The following is a 13863-nucleotide window of genomic DNA, read 5'->3' as shown; positions in this document are numbered from 1 at the left end:
ATATAACTTCTGATAGAACTTTGAAATCAATCTTAGATTACGATTGGAATATTGTCTGTAATGAAATTACAGAACATTGAATTCGCTGTTAGTCTTCAGTGAGAAACGTTCAATGTCAAGCAGCAGGACTACATATCTTTGAATTCAGGGATAGGTTACAAAGGGAAATTGAATATTATACACAATTAAATTACAGAACTAGACCTCCTCTGTTAGTTTTCTTACACAACCTGTTTGGTATTGAAGCAGGATTACAGACATTGAATTGAACATTACTATTCATTGGGAAATGTTCACGTAGAAAACAGGACTATGCAACATTGAATACAGGCTTCGTTAGGAAAGAGTGTTTGTTTACAGTAGAGAACAGGACAGAAAACATGAAATTCACGATGAGTTTTCAATGAGAAACGAAAGAATCCAAGATCTCCTAATTGTTGTATTCCTTGGGATTTTTCAATAGCATATGATCCTACCAGATGACCGGTGAATGAAACTGTCAGTTGCGCTTACTTTAGATGGGAATTGAGCTTCCTACACAGCATGATAATACAACATTGAATTAGCTCCTACTTTTGAAAGAGAATTTTTCACTGTACACATTTTTCAACGGAAACATTCTCAGTATTCACAGTTCTAGCCCTTTGAATTCATGTTCGTTTTCAACAGGATATTTTCCGAGCATATAACATCTGATAGAACATTGAAATCAATCTTAGATTACCATTGGAATGTTGTCTGTAATGAAATTACTGAACATTGAATTCGCTGTTAGTCTTCAGTGAGAAACGTTCATTTCAAACAGCAGGACTACAGCACTTCGAATTCAGGGATAGATTTCAAAGGGCAATTGAATATTATACACAAATGAATTACAGAACTCGACCTTATCTGTTAGTTTTCTTGCACAACCTATGTTGGTATTGAAGCAGCCTCTAATCTTTTCAATTCACAGTTAGTTTTCATTAGTAAATGATGCTAGTACATAACCGCCTAATAGCACATTGCATTCACTCTTAGTATACCAGGGGATAAGTTCTTCCTGCACAAGAGTTTTACAGAACGTGGAGTTGAGCATTACCATTCATTGGGAAATGTTCACTTATAAAACAGGACTATGCAACATTGAATACCGGATTTGTTAGGAAAGCGGATTTGTTTTCATTAGAGAACAGGACAGAACAACATGAAATTCATGAAGCGGATTCAATGAGAAATGAAGGAATCCAAGATGTCCTACTTTTGAATTCCTTGGGATTTTTCAAAAGCAACTGATCCTACCAGAAAACCGGTGGATGACAATGTGAATTACACTCACGTTAACATGGGAATTGAGCTTCCTACACAATACGATCATACAACATTGAATCAGCTCCTACTTTTGAAAGAGAATTGTTCATTGTACACAGTTTTCAACGGGAAACATTCTCAGTATTCACACAGTTCTAGCCCGTTGAATTCATGTTCATTTCAACAGGAAATATTCCGAAAATATAACTTCTGATAGAACTTTGAAATCAATCTTAGATTACCATTGGAATGTTGTTTGTAATGAAATTACTGAACATTGAATTCACTGTTAGTCTTCAGTGAGAAACGTTCATTTCAAACAGCGGGACTACAGAACTTTGAATTCAGGGATAGATTTCAAAGGGCAATTGAATATTATACACAATTGAATAACAGAACTCGACCTCGACTTTTAGTTTTCTTGCACAACCTATGTTGGTATTGAAGCAGTTCCTAATCCTTTCAGTTCACGGTTAGTTTTCATTTGTAAATGATGCTAGTACATAACCGGCTAATAGCACATTCTTAGTTTTCCAGGAGATAAGTTCTTCCTGAACAAGAGGTTTACAGAACGTGGAATTGAGCATTACTATGCATTGGGAAATGTTGACGTAGAAAACAGGACTATGCCACATTGAATACAGGCTTAGTTAGGAAAGAGGGTTTGTTTACAGTAGAGAACAGGACAGAACAACATGCCATTCACGATGAGTTTTCAATGAGAAACGAAAGAATCCAAGATGTCCTACTCTTTGAATTCCAGGGGATTTTTCAATAGAAACTGATCCTACCAGATTACTCTTGAATGAAACTGTCAGTTATGCTTAGTTTAAGACTGGAATTGAGCATCCTAAACAATATGATCATACAACATTGATTTAGCTCCTACTTTTGAAATAGAATTGTTTATTGTACACAGTTTTCAACGGGAAACTTCTCAGTATTCACAAAGTTCTAGCCCTCTGAATTCATGTTCGTTTTCAACCGGAAATGTTCCGAGCATATAACTTCTGATAGAACTTTGAAATCAATCTTAGATTACCATTGGAATGTTGTATGTAATGAAATTACAGAACATTGAATTTGCTGTTACTTTTCAGTGGGAAATGTTCATTTCATACAGCGAACTACAGAACTGTGATTTCAGGGATAGATTTCAAATGGCAATTGAATATTATACACATTTGTATTAGAGAACTCGACTTTCTCTGTTAGTTTTCTTCCACAATGTATGTTGGTATTGAAGCAGCTTCTATTCTTTTCAGTTCACGGTAAGTTTTCATTAGTAAATGATGCTAGTACATAACCGGCTAATAGCACATTGCATTTACTCTTTGTTTTCTAGGGGATAAGTTCTTCCTGGACAACAGATTTACAGAACGCTGAATTGAACATTTCCATTCATTGGGAAATGTTCACTTATAAAACAGGACTATGCAACATTGAATACTAGTTTGTTAGTAAAGCAGATTTGTTTACAGTAGAGAACAGGACAGAACAACATGACATTCACGTTCAGTTTTCAGTGAGAAACGAAGAATCCTAGATGTCCTACACTTGAAATCCTTGGGATTTTTCAATAGTAACTCATCCTACCAGATAACCGGTGAATGACACTGTCAATTACGTTTACTTTAAGACGGGAATTGAGCTTCCTACACAATACGATCATAAAACTTGAATTTGCTCCTTCTTTGGAATGATAATTGTTATTGTCCAGTTTCAACAGGAAACATGCTCAGTATTCACACAGTTCTAGCCCTTTGAATTCATGTTCGTTTTCAACAGGAAATATTGACAGCATAAAACTTTTGATAGAACTTTGAAATCAATCTTACATTACCATTGGAATGTTGTCTGTAATGAAAATAAAGAACATTGAATTCACTGTTAGGCTTCAGTGAGAAACGTACATGACAAACAGCAGGACTACAGATCTTTGAAGTCAGGCATAGATTTCAATGGGCAATTGAATATTATACACAATTGATTTACAGAACTCGACCTTCTCTGTTAGTTTTCTTGCACAACGTATGTTGGTATTGAAGCATCTTCTAATCTTTTCAGTTCATGGTTAGTTTTCATTAGTAAATGATGCTAGTACATAACCGGCTAATAGCAGATCTCATTCACACTTAGTTTTCCAGGGGATAAGTTCTTCCTAGACAACAGGATTACGGAACTATGAACTGAACATTACTATTAATTGGGAAATGTTAACGAAGTAAACAGGACTATGCAACATTGAATACAGGCTTAGTTCTGAAAGCGGATTTGTTTACAGTAGAGAAGAGGACAAAACAATATGACATGCACGATGAGACTTCAATAAGAAATGAAAGAATCCAAGATGTCCTACTGTTTGAATTCCTTGGGATTTTTCAATAGAAACTGATCCTACCAGACAACCAGTGAATGAAACTGTCAATTACGCTTACGTTAAGATCGGAATTGAGCTTCCTACACAATACGATCATAGAAGGTTGAATTTGCTCCTTCTTTTGAAAGAGAATTGTTTATTGTACAGTTTTCAAGGGGAAACATTCTCAGGTTCACACAGTTCTAGCCCTTTGAATTCTTGTTAGTTTTCAACAGGAAATGTTGAGAGCATATAACTTCTGATAGAACTTTGAAATCAATTGTAGATTACCATTGGCATGTTGTCTGTAATGAAATTACAGACCATTGCATTTCTTGTTAGTCTTCAGTGAGAAATGTTCATGTCAAACAGCAGGAACAGGACTTGGAATTCAGGGATAGATTTCACAGGACAATTGAATATTAGACAAAATTGAATTACAAACTCGACCTCCTCTGTTAGTTTTCTTGCACAACCTATGTTGGTTTTGAAGCAGCTTCTAATCTTTACAGTTCATGGTTAGTTTTCATTTATAAATGATGCTAGTACATTACCGGCTAATAGCACATTGCATTCACTCTTAGTTTTCCAGGGGATAAGTTCTTCGTAGACAACAAGATTACGGAACTTTGAATTGAACATTACTATTCATTGGGAAATGTTCACATAGAAAACAGGACTATGCAACCTAGAATACAGGCTTAGTTAAGAAAGCGGGTTTGTTTACAGTGGAGAACAGGACAGAACAACATGACATTCACGATGAGTTTTCAATGAGAAACGAAAGAATCCAAGATTTCCTACTCTTTGAATTCCTTGGGATTTTTCAATAGCAACGGATCCTACCAGATAACCGGTGAATGACACTGTCAATTACCCTTACGTTAAGCGGGAATTGAGCTTCTTACACAGTACGATCATACAACATTTAATTCGCTCCTACTTTCAAAGATAATTGTTTACTGTACACAGTATTCAAGGGGATTCTTTCTCATTATTCACACAGTTCTTTCCCTTTGAATTCATGTTCGTATTCAACAGTAAATGTTGCAAGCATATAACTTCTGATAGAAATTTGAAATCAATCGTAGATTACCATTGCAATGTTGTCTGTAATGAAATTACAGAACATTGACTGCGCTGTTAGAATTCAGTGAGAAACGTTCATTTAAAACAGTGGGACTACAGAACTATAAATTCACAGATAGATTTCAAAGTGCAATTGAATATTATACACATATGTATTACAGAACTTGTCTTTCTCTGTTAGATTTCTTGCACAACCTATGTTGGTATTGAAGCACCTTCTAATCTTTTCAGTTCACGGTCAGTTTTCATTAGTAAATGATCATAGTACATAACCAGCTAATAGCACATTGCATTCACTCTTAGTTTTCCAGGGGATAACTTCTTCCTAGACAACAGGTTTACAGTACTTTGAACTTAACATTACTATTCATTGGGAAATGTTCACTTAGAAAACAGGACTATGCAACATTGAATACTGGCTTTGTTAGGAAAGCAGACTGTTTACAGTAGAGAACAGGACAGAACAACATGACATTCACGATGAATTTTCAATGAAAAATGAAATTATCCAAGATGTCCTACACTTGAAATACTCTAGGATTTTTCAATAGGAACTGATCCTACCAGATAACCGGCGAATGACACTGTCAATTATGCTTACTTTAGGACGGGAATTAGGTTCATACGCAATACGATCATAGAAGGTTGAATTCGCTCCTACTTTTGAAAGAGAATTGTTTATTGTACAGTTTTCAACGGGAAACATTCTCAGTATTCACACAGTGTCAGCCTTTTGATTTCATGTTCGATTTCAGCAGGAACATTTCCAAGCATATAATTTCTGACAGAACTTTGAAATCAATCTTAGATTACCATTGGAATGTTGTTTGTCATGAATTTACAGAAAATTGAATTCGCTGTTAGTCTTCAGTGAGAAACGTTCATTTCAAACAGCGGGACTACAGAACTTTGAATTCAAGGATAGATTTGAAGGGCATTTGAGTATTATACAGAAATAAATTCCAGAACTCGACCTTCTCTGTTAGTTTTCTTGCACAACCTATGTTTTTATTGAAGCAGCTTCTAATCTTTTCAGTTCATGGTTAGTTTCCATTAGTAAATGATGCTAGTACATAACCGTCTAATAGCACATTGCATTCACTCTTTGCTATCCAATGGATAAGTTCTTCATAGACAATAGGTTTACTGAACGTTGAATTGAACATTACTAATCATTGGGAAATGTTCGCTTAGAAAACAGGACTATGAAATATTGAATACAGGCTTAGTTAGGAAAGCGGATTTGTTTAGAGTAGAGAACAGGAAAGAACAACATGACATTAACGATGAGTTTTCAATGAGATACTTCAGAATCCAAGATGTCCTACTGTTTGAATTCCTTGGATGTTTCAATAGCAACTGATCCTACCAGATAACCAGTGAAAGAAACTGTAAACTACGCTTACTTTAAGACTGGAACTGAGCTTCCTACACAATACGATCATACAACGTTGAAATAGCTCCCACTTTTGAAAGAGAATTGTTTATTGTACACAGTTTTCAACGGGAAATATTCTCAGTATTCACACAGTTCTAGCCCTTTGAATTCATGTTCGTTTTCAACAGGAAATGTTCTGAGCATATAACTTGTGATAGAATTTTGAAATCAATGTTAGATTACCATTGGAATGTTGTCTGTCATGAAATTACAGAACATTGAATTCGCTGTTGGTCTTCAGTGAGAAACGTTCATGTCAAACAGCAGGACTACAGAACTTTGAATTCAGGGATAAATTTCAAAGGGCAATTAAATATCATTCACAATTGAAATACAGAACTTGACTTTCTCTGTTAGTTTTCTTGCACAACCTATGTTGGTATTGAAGCAGCTTCTAATCTTTTCAGTTCATGGTTAGTTTTCATTTGTAAATGACGCTAGTACAAAACCGGCTAATAGCACATTGCATTCACTCTTAGTTTTCCAGTGTATAAGTTCTTCGTAGACAACAAGATTACGAAACTTTGAATTGAACATTACTATTCACTGGGAAATGTTCACATAGAAAACAGGACTATCCAACCTAGAATACAGGCTTAGTTAAGAAAGCGGGTTTGTTTACAGTAGAGAACAGGAAAGAACAACATGTCATTCACGATGAGTTTCAAATGAGAAAAGAAAGAATCCAAGATTTCCTACTCTTTGAATTCCTTGGGATTTTTCAATAGCAACTGATCCTACCAGATAACCGGTGAATGAAACTGTCAAGTACGCTCACGTTAAGACTAGAATTGAGCTTCCTACACAATATGATCATACAAAGTTGAATTCGATCCTACTTTGAAAGATAATTGTTTACTGTACACAGTATTCAAGGGGATTCTTTCTCAGTATTCACAACGTTCTATCCCTTAGAATTCATGTTCGTACTCAACAAGAAATGTTGCGAGCATATAAATTCTGATAGAACTTTGAAATCAATCTTAGATTACCATTGGCATGTTGTCTGTAATGAAATTACAGAACATTGCATGCGCTGTTAGCCTTCAGGAAGAAACATTCTTTTCAAACAGCGGGACTACAGAACTATAAATTCACAGATAGATTTCAAATGGCAGTTGAATATTATACACATATGAATTACAGAACTTGTCTTTCTCTATTAGATTTCTTGCACAACCTCTGTTGGTATTGAAGCAGCTTCTAATCTTTTCAGTTAATGGTCAGTTTTCATTAGTAAATGATCCTAGTACATAACCGGCTAATAGTACATTGCATTCACACTTAGTTTTCCAGGGGATAAGTTCTTCCTAGACAACAGGTTTACAGAACGTTGAATTGAACATTACTATTCATTGTGAAAAGTTCACTTAGAAAAAAGGACTATGCAACACAGTATTCAAGGGGATTCTTTCTCAGTATTCACAACGTTCTATCCCTTTGAATTCATGTTCGTACTCAACAGGAAATGTTGCGAGCATATAACTTCTGATAGAACATTGAAATCAATCTTTGATTACCATTGGAATGTTGTCGACCTTCTCAATTAGTTTTCTTGCACAACCTATATTGGTATTGAAGCAGCTTCTAATCTTTTCACTTCTCGGTTAGTTTTCATTAGTAAATGATGCTAGTACATAACTGGCTAATAGCACATTGTATTCAATCTCAGTTTTCCACGGGATTAGTTCTTCCTAGACAACACGTTTACAGAATGTTGAACTGAACATTACTATTCATTGGGAAAAGTTCACTTAGATAAAAGGACTATGCAACATTGAATACAGGCTTAGTTAGGAAATCAGATTTGTTTACAATAGAGAACTGGACAGAAGAACATGACATTCACATTGAGGTTTCAATGAGAAACAAAAGAATCCAAGATGTCCTACTCTGAATTCCTTGGGATTTTTCAATAGCAACCGATCCTACCAGATATCCGGTGAATGAAACTGTCAATTACGTTTAGTAAAAGACGAGAATTGAGCTTTCTACACAATACGATCACACAACGTTGAATTAGCTCGTACTTTTGAAAGAGAATTGTTTATTGTACAGTTTTCAACGGGAAACATTCTCTGTATTCACACAGTTCTAGCCCTTTGAATTCATGTTCATTTCAAACAGGAAATGTTGAGAACATGTAACTTCTGATAGAACTTTGAAATCAATCTTAGATTACCATGGGAATGTTGTCTGTAATGAAATTACAGAATATTGCATTCGATGTTACTCTTCAGTGAGAAACGTTCATGTCAAACACAGGACTACAGAACTTTGAATTCAGGGATAGATTTCAAGGGCAATTGAATATTATACAAAAATGAATTACACAACTCGACCTTCTCTGTTAGATTTCTTGCACAACCTATGTTGGTATTGAAACAGCTTCTAATCTTTTCAGTTCACAGTTAGTTTTCATTAGTAAATGATGCTAGTACATAATCGGCTAATAGCACATTGCATTCACTCTTAGTTTTCCACGGGATAAGTTCTTCCTAGACAACAGGTTTACAGAATGTTGAATTCAACATTACTATTCATTGGGAAAAGTTCACTTAGAAAACAGGACTATGCAACATTGAATACAGGCTTAGTAAGAAAAGCTGATTTGTTTACAGTAGAGAACAGGACAGAACAAAATGACATTCACGATGAGTTTTCAATGAGAAACGAAAGAATCCAAGATGTCCTGCTCTTTGAATTCCTTGGGATTTTTCAATACCAATGGATCCTACCAGATAACCGGTGAATGAAACTGTCAATTACGCTTAGTTTAAGACGGTAATTGATCTTCCTACAGAATACGATAACACAACGTTGAATTAGCTCGTACTTTTGAAAGAGAATTGTTTATTGTACAGTTTTCAACGGGAAACATTCTCTGTATTCACACAGTTCTAGACCTTTGAATTCTTGTTCGTTTTCATTAGGAAATATTTTGAGAATATAACTTCTGATAGAACTTTGAAATTAATCTTAGATTACCATTGGAATGTTGTCTGTAATGAAATTACAGAACATTGAATTCGCTGTTAGTCTTCAGTGACAAACGTTCATTTCGAACAACGGGACTACAGAACTTTGAATTCAGGGATAAATTTCAAAGGGTAATTGAATATTATACACTATTGAATTATTGAACTCTCCCTTCTCTGTTAGTTTTCTTGCACAACCTGTGTTGGTATTGAAGCAGCATCTGATCTTTTCAGTTCACGGTTAGTTTCATTCGTACATGATGCTAGTACATAACCGGCTAATAGCACATTACATTCAGTCTTATTTTACCACGGGATAAGTTCTTCCTAGACAACAGGTTTACAGAATGTTGAATTGAACATTACTATTCATTGGGAAAATTCACTTAGAAAGCAGGACTATGCAACATTGAATACAGGCTTAGTTAGGAAATCAGATTTGTTTACAATAGAGAACTGGACAGAAGAACATGACATTCACGATGAGGTTTCAATGAGAAACAAAAGAATCCAAGATGTCCTACTCTTTGAATTCCTTGGGATTTTTCAATAGCAACTGATCCTACCAGATAACCGGTGAATGAACCTGTCAATTACACTTAGTTTAAGACGGGAATTGAGCTTTCTACACAACATGATCACACAATGTTGAATTAGCTCCGACATGTGAAAGACAATTGTTTATTTTACAAAATTTTCAACGAGAAACATTCTCAGCATTCACACAGTTCTAGCCCTTTGAATTCATGTTCGTTTTCAACAGGAAATGTTCCGAGCATATAACTTCTGATTGTACATTGAAATCAATCTTAGATTACCTTTGGAATGTTGTCTGTAATGAAATTACAGAACATTGAATTCGCTGTTAGTCTTCAGTGAGAAACGTTCTCTTCAAATGGCGGGACTATAGAATGTTGAATTCAGGGATAGATTTCAAGGGGAATTGAATATTATACACAAATGAATTACAGAACTCGACCTTCTCTGTTACTTTTCTTGCACAACCTATGTTGGTATTGAAGCAGCTTCTAATCTTTTCAGTTCACGGTTAGTTTTCATTAGTAAATGATGCTAGTACATAATTGGCTAATAGCACATTGCATTCACCCTTAGTTTTCCAGGGGATAAGTTCTTCCTAGACAACAGGATTACGGAATGTTGAATTGAACATTACTATCCATTGGGAAATGTTCACATAGAAAACAGGACTACGCAACATTGAGTACACGCTTAGCTAGGAAAGCAGATTAGTTTACAGTAGAGAACAGCACAAAACAACATGACACGCACGATGAGATTTCAATGAGAAACGAAAGAATCCAAGATGTCCTCCTCTTTCAATTCCTTGGGATTTGTCAATAGCAACTGATCCTACCAGATAACCGGTGAATGAAACTGTCAATTACGATTAATTTACGACGGGAATTGAGCTTCCTACACAGTACGATCATACAACGGTGAATTAGCTCCTACTTTTGAAAGAGAATTGTTTATTGAACACAGTTTTCAACGGGAAACATTATCAGTATTCACACAGTTCTAGCCTTTTGAATTCGTGTTTATTTTCAACAGGAAATACTGCGAGAATTTAACTTCTGATAGAACTTTGAAATCAATCTTAGTTTTCCATTGGCATGTTGTCTGTCATGAAATTACTGAACATTGAATTCACTGTTAGTCTTCAGTGAGAAATGTTCATTTCAAAGAGCGTGACTACAGAACTTTGAATTCAGGGATAGATTTCAAAGGGCAATTGAATATTATACACATTTGAGTTACAGAACTCAATATGCTCTGTTCATTTTCTTGAACAACTTATGTTGGTAATGAAGCACCTTCTAATCTTTTCATTTCATGGTTAGTTTTCATTATTAAATGATGCTAGCACATAAACGGCTAATAGGACATTGCAATCACTCTTAGATTTCCAGGAGATAAGTTCTTTGTAGAAAACAGGAATATGCAACCTCGAATACAGGCTTAGTTAGGAAAGTGGGTTTGTACAGTAGAGAACAGTATTCACACAGTTCTATCTCTTTGATTTCATGTTCATTTTCAGCAGGAACAGTCCTGAGCAAATAACTTCTGATAGAACTATGAAATCAATCTTAGATTACCACTGGAATGTTGTCTGTAATGAAATTAGAGAACATTGAATTCGCTGTTAGTCTTCAGTGAGAAACGTTCATTTCAAACAGTGGGACTACAGAACTTTGAATTCTGGGATAAATTTCAAAGGACAATTGAATATTATACACAAATGAATTACAGAACTCGACCTTCTCTGTTAGTTTTCTTGCACAACCTATGTTGGTGTTGAAGCAGCTACTAATCTTTTCACATCACGGTTCATTTTCATTAGCAAATGATGCTAGTACTCACCCGGCGATTAGCACATTGCATTCACTCTTAGTTTTCCATGGCATAAGTTCTTCCTAGACAACAGGTTTACGGAACGTTGAATTGAACATTACTATTCATTGGGAAATATACACTTAGAAAACAAGACTTTGCAACATTGAATACAGGCTTAGTTAAAAAAGCGGGATTGTTTACAATAGAGACCAGGACAGAAGAACATGACATTCACGATGAGTTTTTAATGAGAAATGAATGAATCCAAGATGTCCTACTATTTTTTTCTTCCTTTGGATTTTTCAATAGAAACTGATCCTACCAGATAACCGGGGATTTAAACTGTCAATTACGCTTTTTTAGGACGGGAATTGAGCTTCCTACACAATTTGAATATAGAACGTTGAATTCGCTCCTACATTTGAAAGAGAATTTTTTATTTTACACATTTTTCAACTGAAAACATTCTCAGTATTCACACAGTTTAGCCCTTTGAATTCATGTTCGTTTTCAACAGGAAATGTTGCGAGCGTATAATTTCTGAGAGAACTTTGAATTCAATCATAGATCGCCATTTGAATGTTGTCTATAATGAAATTACAGAAATTGAATTCGCTGTTAGTTTTCAGTGAGAAACGTTCATTTCAAAAGCGGGACTACAGAACTTTGAATTCACGGATAGATTTCAAAGGGCAATTGAATATCATTCACAATTGAATTACAGCACTTGACCCTCTCTGTTTGTTTTCTTGCACAACATATGTTGGTATTGAAGCAGCTTCTAATCTTTTTAGTTCACGACAGTTTTCAGTAGTAAATGATGCTAATACATAACCGGCTAATAGCACATTGCATTCACTCTTAGTTTTCAGGGGATAAGTTTTTCTTAGACAACATAATTACAGAATTTTGAACTGAACATTACTATTCATTGGGAAATGTTCACGTAGAAAACAGGACCATGCAACATTGAATACAGGGTTAGTTAGGAAAGCGGGTTTGTTTACAGGAGGGAACAGGACAGAACAACATGACATTCTCGATGAGTTTTCAATGAGAAACGAAAGAATCCAAGATGTCCTACACTTCTCATTCTTGGGATTTATCTATAGCAATTGATCATACCAGATAATTGGTGAATGACACTATCAATTATGCTTACTTTAGGACGGGAATTGAGGTTCCTACACAATACGATCATAGAAGGTTGAATTCGCTCCTACTTTTGAAAGAGAATTTTTAATTTACACAGTTTTCAACGGGAAACATTCTCAGTATTCACACAGTTGCAGCCCTTTGATTTCATGTTCGAATTCAGCAGGAACAGTTCCGGGCATATAACTTATGACAGAACTTTGAAATCAATCTTAGATTACCATTGGAATGATGTCTGTCATGAAATTACAGAACATTGAATTCGCTGTTATTCTTCACTGACAAACGTTCATTTCAAACAGCGGACTGCAGAACTTAGAATTCAGGGACAGATTTCAAGGGGCAATTGAATGTTATACACAAGTGAATTACCGAACTCAACCTTCTCTGTTAGTTTTCTTGCACAACCAATGTTTGTATTGAAGCAGGTTCTAATATACTCAGTTCACAGTTACTTTTCATTAGTAAATGATGCTAGTAGATAACTGGCTAATAGCACATTGCACTCACTCTTACTTTTCCAGGGGATAAGTTCTTCCTAGACAACAGGATTACGTCACTTTGCATTCAACATTACTATTCACTGGGAAATGTTTATGTAGAAAACAGGACGATGCAACATTGAATACAGGCTTAGTTAGGAAAGCGGATTTCTTTACAGTAGAAAACAAGACAGAACAACATGACATTCACGATGAGTTTTGAATGAGAAACGATAGTATCCATGAGGTCCTACTCTTTGAATTCCTTGGGATTTTTCAATAGCAACTGATCCTACCAGATAACCGGTGAATGACCCTGTCAATTACGCTTATGTTAAGAAGGGAATTGAGTTTCCTACACAATACGATCATAGAACTTGAATTTGCTCCTACATTTGAAAGAGAATTGTTTATTGTACACAGTTTTCATTGGGAAACATTCTCAGTATTCAGACAGTTCTAGCCCTTTGAATTCATGATTGTTTTCAACAGGTAATTTTCCGAGCATATAACTTGTGATAGAACTTTGAAATCAATCTTAGATTACCATTGGAATGTTGTCTGTAATGAAATTACAGAACATTGAATTCGCTGTTAGTCTTCAGTGAGAAACATTCATTTCAAACAGTGGGACTACAGAAGTTTGAATTCAGGGATAGATTTTCAAGGGCAATTGAATATTATACACAAATGAATTACAGAACTAGACCTTCACTG

The sequence above is a fragment of the Jaculus jaculus genome, chromosome 11 (genome assembly GCF_020740685.1).
Source record: "Jaculus jaculus isolate mJacJac1 chromosome 11, mJacJac1.mat.Y.cur, whole genome shotgun sequence".
Classification (NCBI taxonomy): domain Eukaryota; kingdom Metazoa; phylum Chordata; class Mammalia; order Rodentia; family Dipodidae; genus Jaculus; species Jaculus jaculus.
This window is presented reverse-complemented; position numbering follows the sequence as displayed.